Consider the following 9,982-nt stretch of genomic DNA (forward strand, 5'->3'; position numbering starts at 1 on the left):
ATTTCTGTTGTTGAAGCCGGTGTTGTTGTAAGTCCCGCGCATAGACAACAGTTTTTAACCGTTGTCTTTTCTAGAAACAACAACGGTTTTTTAACCGTTGTCTATTAAGTGTGGTTGAAATTGGTGTTGTTGTAAATCACGCACATAGGCAATGGTTTTAAACCGTTGTCTTTTCTATAAACGACAACGGTTTTTTAACTGTTGTCTATTAAGTGTTGTTGAAACCGGTGTTGTTAAAAGTCACGCACATAGACAACGGTTTTTAACCGTTGTCTTTTCTATAAACGACAATGGTTTTTTAATCGTTGTCTATTAAGTGTTGTTGAAACCGGTGTTGTTAAAAGTCACGAACATAAACAACGGTTTTTAACCGTTGTCTTTTCTAGAAAAGACAACGGTTTAGGAACCGTTGTCTATTGAGTGTTGTTGAAACCGGTGTTGTTAAAAGTCATGTACATAGACAACGGTTTTAAACTGTTGTTGTTTCTTTCAAAGACAACATTTTTTGACCCGTTGTCTATTCAATGTTGTTGAAACCGGTGTTGTTAAAAGTGATGCACATAGACAATGGTTTTTAACTGTTGTCTTTTCTTTAAAAGACAACAGTTTAAACTATTATCTATTGTGTGTTGTTGAAATCGCTGTTGTTAAAAGTCACGCCCATAAACTGTGTTCTATTGTAAAATAGACAACGGGTTTTAATCGTTGTCTCAACGATTTTTAACCTGCTTAAATTTTAATCATATAAAATATCAATTTATCCATTCACCATGGCCAAGTGTAGTTACATAATTTTGCACAAGCTAAGGTTCAAAATAACAAGTCTAAATACTTCCATGACCAATTCTAATCGAATCATATATCATCCAAGTCATAATACTACAAAAAACAATTCCACGAACCAAGTCTAAACATTGTATATTGTTACAAAAAACCAGAATGCATGGCAGAATATCCAATGTCTACACATATGAGCAAGAATTAAACGTAGTGCAGTTGAATGACTAATTGCAGTATACTCTATCAATCACAAGAGGCATCTGATGAAGTTGCAAAGGTCCACAAAATCATTCACAGTGTCCAGAACATAAAACACTCATCCTTTGTTGGCAAATGATAGGAAATTTTAGCATATGAAATGCACATAGTTGTAGCTACCACTTCATTCACTTGTGAGAAATTAAAAGAGGTATAATAATACATGTAATCAAAGAATTTCCTTTATGGGATAGTCTCATTTTTAATTTTCAAATCTTTTATTTTTTATCTTTAAATGTAATTTCTTAAGTTTTAAGTAAATAATGTTACATGTAACAGACTAACAGGTGACGGATTGAATTTATTACGGAGTATATTTTAATAATTTGGACACATTTGAAGGGGCTGGAGTGGTCAATTGCTGGAACAAACTATAATCTACATGAACCAACTGTGTATATATATACCTGGTGGATTCTTTTTACTCGTTTCACAACAGCGATTTCTCTGAAGAAGAGAAGGGAGTGTTGGGAGCATTCAAAGGGAAAGGCTTGTCTTCCAAAACCTTTTTAATCACCCTAATTTTGTGGATCACTTTGTGACCATGTCCGCACAACTCCTTGAATGAGTGTACAGGGATGGTCCTTGCTTAAATGTAGTCCTACAATAATGGGTGGTGAGAGGTGGGTTGTTACAAACATTTTAGTATAAAAAGGGGCTGTCTTTATGTTGTTAACACACCATTCGAACAGAAGCAACACACTGCCATTACGCAGGTTTATTTCCCAGTTTGAAATTCTCACTGCCAGTCGCAGGTTTTCTTTCCTTGTTCGAATACAACACTGACACCTTTATTTATAATTGCCTGGGAGTTTTGTTCTGTTTTGCCTGTCGAAAACATGCGATTGAATCCCTGGTCGTAAATGTTTTTAAGGTAGTGTTTTAACACACGATACAGAACTCATCCTCACCCTTTTCGTTCCAACCCACATATACACAGTGCTGGTTTTATTTTTCCAACAATTAAAAACATTTACTACCAAGTATGTCAGAAACACCAAACACTGTGTCTGATATTACTCCAGTTCAACCACTTACTGGTGGTTTAAATTACAAGACGTGGGCTGCGAAAATTCTTATGCTCCTGGAGTCAAAAGACGTGGACTATGTCCTCTTTGAAGATCCTGCAAAATTTAACGTGGCTGCAACTCAACTTGCTGCGCAGACCACGGCTTCATATGATACAACAGACCCAAAGTCTACTGATGCATCCAAGGATCCAAAGTCATCATCAGATCAAACTTCATCAGTATCCGAAGCAGTTCGCATCAAATATGAGAAGGATAACAAAACTGCCCGGACAACCATTCTTCAACGTGTAAGTGACCCGTTGTTTGATATGTTTTCTGAATACAAATCTGCAAAATTTATTTGGGATTTAATGATTGAGAAATATGGGGCTGATGATGTGGGGAGACGCAAATATGCTGTGGGTCGTTGGTTACACTTTAAAATGGTGGAAACCAAACCTGTAATAGAACAGGTACACGAGTTTGAGAATCTAGTTGGTGACATGAAAGCAGAAGGTGGAATAGTCAATGAAGTGGTCCTATGTGACTCCTTGATAGACAAACTACCCGACTCGTGGGTGGACTTCAAGAACAAAATGAAACATGACCGCAAGAGCTACACACTGCAACATCTAATAAATAGCGTGAATATCGAAGAAGAAAATCGCTTAGTTCAAAGGTCTGTTATCTTTACTGACAATGTTAAAGCTAATATTGTTGAGACTAACTCTGGGTTTGGAAAGTCTGGTGACAACTCTAGAAACCAAAAGAAAAATTATAAGAATAACAACTCCACTCGCGGCAAGGGTGGAAAAATTCAGAAAAAATGGAACAATAGTGGTGAATGCTATGTGTGTGGAAAACGAGGCCACCGTGCTGCCCAATGCTATAAACGCTATGGGTCTACGAGTCAGAAACCAAACAACGAGAAGCCGAAGAACCAAGTTAATCTGGCGGAGAACACAGAAGACGCTGATTTGGTAGCTGTAGTAGTAACTGAAGCCAACATTGTGGAAAATCCAGACGAATGGGTTGTGGACACTGGAGCCTCACTACATTTCTGCAACAACAAAGCTTCGTTCAAAACCTTTGAGCCTATCACTGGTGGAGAACAAGTCTTCATGGGAAACTCCAGCGTTTCCGAGGTAAGTGGTAGAGGAAAAGTAGAATTACTGCTTTGTTCTGGAAAACATTTACTGTTGCAAAATGTGCTTTATGTCCCATCCCTTCGAAGAAATCTGATTTCCGGAGGTCTTCTTAATAAGGCTGGAATTAAGATGGTTTTTGAGTCTGACCGTCTGGTTATGACTCGTTGTGATAAGTTCATTGGGAAGGGATAGTTCAGTGGAGGTCTTTTTGTACTAGATGTCTCTATAGTTAACAATAACTCTGATGTATCTGGCTATTCTCTGAATGCTCGTGATAATAAGAATGCTTCCTTTGCTTATATTTCTATATCAGTTAATGTTTGGCATGCTAGATTAGGACATGTTGGTACAAAATGCTTAAATAGACTAAAGAATGTGAACATGTTACCAAACTTGTCTAATGATGCATGTGAACAATGTGAAATATGCGCTGAGGCAAAATTTGCTAGAACATCTTTTTCAACTGTAAAGAATCGTACTTCATCATTACTAGAATTGATTCATACTGATTTAGCAGATTTTAAGACCACTGAAAGTCGAGGTGGTAAGTGTTACTATATAACGTTCATTGATGATTATTCATGTTATACAAAATTATACTTGCTAAAATAAAAAAGTGAAGCCGAACAAAAATTTGTTGTTTTTAAAAATGAAGTAGAAAATCAGTTGGAAAAAAGGATCAAAAGAATAAGATCCGATAGAGGAGGAGAATATGAATCAAATTTCCTGAAAGACTTGTGTGAATCATCTGGTATTATACACGAAGTGACAGCACCCTACACACCCCAACAAAACGGCATAGCTGAACGGAAAAATAGAACTCTTAAAGAGATGATCAATGCTATGCTGATCAGTTCAGGTGCTCCTGACTCGTTGTGGGGGGAAGCTGTTCTAACAGCAAACCACATACTAAACAGGGTCTTGCACAAAGGGTTCGAAAAAACTCCTTATGAACTATGGAAAGGGCATGCGCCTAATCTTAAATACTTGAAGGTTTGGGGCTGCTTGGCAAAGGTGGGACTACCGTCCTTTAAAAGGCCTAACTTAGGTCCTAAAACCTTGAATGCCGTATTTGTTGGGTATGCTGAAAATAGTGCAGCTTATAGATTTATGTGTTTAGAAAACCGTACAATATGTGAATCCAGAGATGCAGTTTTCTTTGAACATGTGTTTCCCTTGAAGGGTGCTTTTGAACTAGATGCTAATAAAGTTCAACAAAATCTTTCTTTCCCTGATTTCTCATGTAATTCAGAAGAGCCTAGAAGAAGTAAAAGGCCTAGAATCGAGAAAACGTTTGGCTCAGACTTCATAACATACATGACGGAATTGAAAGATCTAAATGAACTTTGTGATCAGTTTATATGTCAACTTGTGCTAGAAGAAGAACCAAAATCCATTCAGGAAGCTATGCGCTCAGTAGACGCTACTCTATGGAGAGAAGCAGTTAAAAGTGAGTTAGACTCTATACAGTCTAATCATACGTGGGAAATAGTGGATTTGCCTAAGGGTTGTAAACCCATAGGTTGTAAATGGATTTTCAAGAGGAAATTGAGACCAGATGGCTCAATTGAAAGATTTAAAGCCAGACTAGTAGCTAAAGGATACACACAGAAATTCGGTGAAGATTACTTCTACACTTATTCACCAGTAACAAAGATAGCTACTATACGTGTTCTATTTGCTTTAGCATCTTTACACAGGTTGATAGTACATCAGATGGATGTAAAAACAGCTTTTCTAAATGGTGAACTAGAAGAGGAGATCTACATGGAACAACCCCCCGGATGTGTTGATCCAGGTCAAGAAGGGAAGGTATGCAGACTTAAAAGATCTCTTTATGGCTTGAAACAAGCCCCTAAGCAGTGGCATGAAAAGTTTCACAAAACTTTGTTGGAGCTAGGTTATACCACTAACCGCTCAGATGCCTGCTTATACACAAAAGAGGTAGAGTCTAGCATCGTAATCATCTGTCTCTATGTAGATGACATGCTTATCTTTAGCTCAAGTATAAGAGCTATAAAAGAGACTAAAAGAACTCTATGTGACAAGTTTGATATGAAGGATCTAGGGGAGGCTGATGTAATACTCGGGATAAAGGTTACAAAAACTGAGAGAGGTTACCTTTTATCCCAAAGTCATTACACGGAGAAACTCCTGAAGAGGTTTGAGAGTTATGAAGTAACTCCAGCTAAAACCCCCTATGATCCCAGCGTCAAATTATCAAAGAACATAGAGGCCAGTGTGTCTCAAGAAGAATATGCAAAGATAGTTGGGAGTCTAATGTTCTTGATGAACTATACTAGACCAGATCTTGCATTTGCTGTGAATAAACTCAGTCGGTATACTCACAACCCTGGTATCTCACATTGGGATGCACTGAGAAGGGTACTTCGGTATCTAAGAGGCACAATAGACTGGGGCCTTAACTATAAGGGAGACCCAGCTGTGCTCGAGGGGTTCTGTGATGCAAACTGGGTAAACGACGCTGATGATGTAAGCTCAACTAGTGGATACGTGTTCACTATGTGTGGAGCCGCGATTTCATGGAAATTGACCAAACAATCCTGTATAGCCAGATCAACTATGGAATCAGAGTTCACAGCACTAGATCTAGCAAGTCAGGAAGCCGAATGGCTGAGAAATCTATTGGCAGACGTGCCATTGTGGGGGTGTCCAGCACCTGCTGTTCCCATACATTGTGATTCCCAGACTGCCATTTGTGTTGCGCAAAACAGTGTCTACAATGGGAAACGTAGACACATAAGAGTCAGACATGAGTCTGTACGGCAGTTAATAATAAATGGGGTAATCACAATGGTTTTTGTGAGATCTGAAAGGAATATTGCAGATCCTTTCACAAAGGGCCTAAACAGAAAGGCCGTCCTTGATACATCAAGGGAAATGGGTTTGGGACCCATAGATACTCTGTAGCCAATCATGGTGGTCTGTGTTGAGGTAGACTTGACAGAGTTGAAGGTCTATACTAGACCTAACATGGGATATTTCAGGGTCAAGAGTATGACCATTTATGGCGACTAGAGCAAATTAAGTGCATTTAAGTTCAAACTTTGTCTATTCGGTGAGTTCAAGATCTAATTCACTCCCGCGTAGAGAAGTACTTAATGTCACTATATGACAGTTCAAGTTCTATACACTGGCATGAAAATTTGCTTTGGTCGTATTCAGGCAATGTTAGTATCAGCCTAATCCCTTTTCATGGTGGGGGATTGTTGGGAGCATTCAAAGGGAAAGGCTTGTCTTCCAAAACCTTTTTAATCACCCTAATTTTGTGGATCACTTTGTGACCTTGTCCGCACAACTCCTTGAATGAGTGTACAGGGATGGTCCTTGCTTAAATGTAGTCCTACAATAATGGGTGGTGAGAGGTGGGTTGTTACAAACATTTTAGTATAAAAAGGGGCTGTCTTTATGTTGTTAACACACCATTCGAACAGAAGCAACACACTGCCATTACGCAGGTTTATTTCCCAGTTTGAAATTCTCACTGCCAGTCGCAGGTTTTCTTTCCTTGTTCGAATACAACACTGACACCTTTATTTATAATTGCCTGGGAGTTTTGTTCTGTTTTGCCTGTCGAAAACATGCGATTGAATCCCTGGTCGTAAATGTTTTTAAGGTAGTGTTTTAACACACGATACAGAACTCATCCTCACCCTTTTCGTTCCAACCCACATATACACAGTGCTGGTTTTATTTTTCCAACAGGGAGTCCTTGTAAGTCTTAATTAGTTTCCAGTTCTTCTATGTATATTCTAATAAATTCCCATTCTTCATTGAATTCATTCTAAAGATCATTCATTGGCCCCTGGCTGGGTCTGCTTTCTCCAAGGAATCGAAAACTGCAGATATGTCTTCAAGCAAGATGGTAGAGTGCAGGATATGCCATGATGAAGATTTGGATTCAAGTATGGAGACTCCTTGCTCTTGCCGTGGTACTCTGAAGGTTTGTGGGATTCTTTTCATTTTTTTTAAAATAAAATTCAAAATTTTTAATTTCACCCGACTATATCATGTACTCTATGAACCTTTCTTGAGCGTGTTTAATTTATTTTCCCCAACTGTTGGGCTGAGGCCACCACGGGCCAACTCTAACACCATGTGACTAGCCATGGATTATTGGATAGAGGCTGATAAAAGATCAAATCGGAAACCCTGACTCTTGAAAATGTGTGGTAATATAAAGAAATAAAGTTGTACATTCCCTATAAAAATTAAAATAGCTTTTGATCCTAACACCAACTTATCATAGTCTACTGTTTTAATGCATTCAAATAGGAGAAGATTTTGGACTACTACTTTATCTCTGAGTGCTTTATTAGCTTTCATAAGGATTTGGTTTTTCAAGTACCCATAAAATAATCAATATATATATATATATATATATATATATATATGTGTGTGTGTGTGTGTGTGTGTGTGTGTGTGTGTGTGTGTGTGTGTGTGTGTGTGTATGTGTGTGTGTGTGTGTGTGTGTGTTAAATTTTGAGTTCGACCATTCTTAATTAGCTTGTATTTGTTTTTGGCGGTTTCAGTACGCAGATAGGGTATGTGTGCAAAGGTGGTGCAATGAGAAAGGTGACACTGTGTGTGAGATTTGCCACCAGGTAATTAAGTTCTGTTTTTGTTTGATAATGAGATGTCCCGACTCCCGATTAAGGCCTAATTATAACTTATAGAAAATAGTTTGAGCATGTATTATACTCATATTAATTTCCTTTCACATTATAATTAAGCTCTTTTTTGGTTTTGTTCACGTCTTCCGTCCGAATGTATCATTATAATTCTAAGGGAGATTATTGTTAACACTTTCTATTACTTGAAACCCAATAATACCAATTTTAAAGTTTTAACTCGAAGTGGATCGGTGTTTAAATTGTTCTCTTTTATTTATTTACTTGCTTTTATTTGTTTCACTGCAACCTTTCAAGCCTGATTATACAGCACCTCCCCGTGTTCGTTGTTGTGGGAGCTTAAGGTGATCAATTAGGTTTCATACTTTACATCTTTAGCATGCCAAGCTTCTTTAATATATGTAGTATTATATTCTATTTATTATGCATTTAATTTGGTGTTTATTATATCAGGAGAAGTAGCGTACTTACAAGGTTAGACGTGAGTAGATCTCGTCCGTTTGCAGCATGGTTAAGAGAGCAGAATGGGAATGATTCATCTAATTCTTGAATATTAATGGCGGTAAATAAATTTCCAGATATTATGTATGTAGAAAGTAATCAAAGTTGTATTGTGTAACACCCCAAGACATCAGAATGAAAGAAAAAGCAAAGCCAACCGGAACACACACCAGGATGACATCGTTTTACACTTTGGGCTGTTAGTTGTTGCTAGATATTTCCCTTGTATAAGTAGGGGATAGATTTTACTGGAGGATTATGCTTGAAATTAATCAACTATTATCTCTTTTCTCTCAATATATTCCCTCTTTATTCTCTCTCTCGCCAAGTCGCCCCTATGCATTTCTTCTCTTCCTTCCCCAGATTCTGTTTTCTTCTTCTCCCTCTTGTAATACTGTTCTGCTCTTCCCTTTCTCCCGTACTTTGATCTAAGGATCATTACAATTGGTATCAGAGCCCTATCTTCATTCACCATGGAAGCTCAATTGAATAAATTAGAAGCTCAGATGACTGAAGCAAGCGTCAAAATTGATACGCGATTCCAGGCTACTAAAGATTTGGTGGAGAGAATCATGGCTAAGATGGAGTTTAGGATGTCCAGCTGGAGAGATGAGATACGGGAGGTGTAACACCCCCCAAACAAGACCTATATAAAAGCCTTAAACACATGCAGATTAAGCGACAAAACTAGCACAGCGGAAGATAAAAACGAAACTGGATAAAAAGAAATCCAACGGGGTGTCACGCCACGTCTACCAAACACGGTAAACACTACGGCAAACAATCTGCAAGTGTACATCTATCCCGGTCAGCGAATAATGCTGGTAACCCACCAATACCGTTAAGTATCATATATAGATAGATATAAGCCATAAAACCATTTTCGAAACGGAATATATAAGTATATAAGTCAAAAGCCAAGATCAATAATTAACACAAGACTCACCACTCACAAAGATAACACTGGGAACACATCCCAAACCACAAAGGTTAACCACACGCAAGGATAAAGACTCACCCAACGGCAACACATGCCAAACAACACAAGCCTCCGTGACTACACACGTCACGAGAGAAGATTACACAACGCCGGCTTTACAAGCCCTCGCAACATCACCCATCACGAGTTGGTATGCCTGCCTTATGCCCTGTTCCAACCTTATGGCTACCCCCAACCTTGTATCTTCTTTCCAACCATTACCTCCAGGAACCCCTGTACTTCTTAGTCCAACCTTTTCCCTCCTGGGACCATCGTCCCCCACCAACAGACCACCAACAAAACCACCAATTTCACACACATGGCGACACACGCCTTACCTAAGAAATACGTGAACCTGACACACAAGTCACACTCCATAATCACGTCACGGCCACCACGAGGACCGCTGCAATACCTTGGTGACTAGTGTCCCATACCACTAATCGTGCAATCCAGGTAAAGCCACACACACCACACCTCAACAGGAATCAATCAAAGGATTGCAATGAAGGTATGAAACATACTCAATCAAGGAACGGGTCACAGTGTTGGTCCCAAAAGAGGTAAGGTGAAAGTCTAGAGGGGGGGGGGGGGGGGGTGAATAGACTTTCAAACTTTTTTCGCACAGCACAACAATTGCTAAGTCAGAGATAA

The sequence above is a fragment of the Ipomoea nil genome, unplaced genomic scaffold (assembly GCF_001879475.1).
Source record: "Ipomoea nil cultivar Tokyo-kokei standard unplaced genomic scaffold, Asagao_1.1 scaffold0298, whole genome shotgun sequence".
Lineage (NCBI taxonomy): Eukaryota > Viridiplantae > Streptophyta > Magnoliopsida > Solanales > Convolvulaceae > Ipomoea > Ipomoea nil.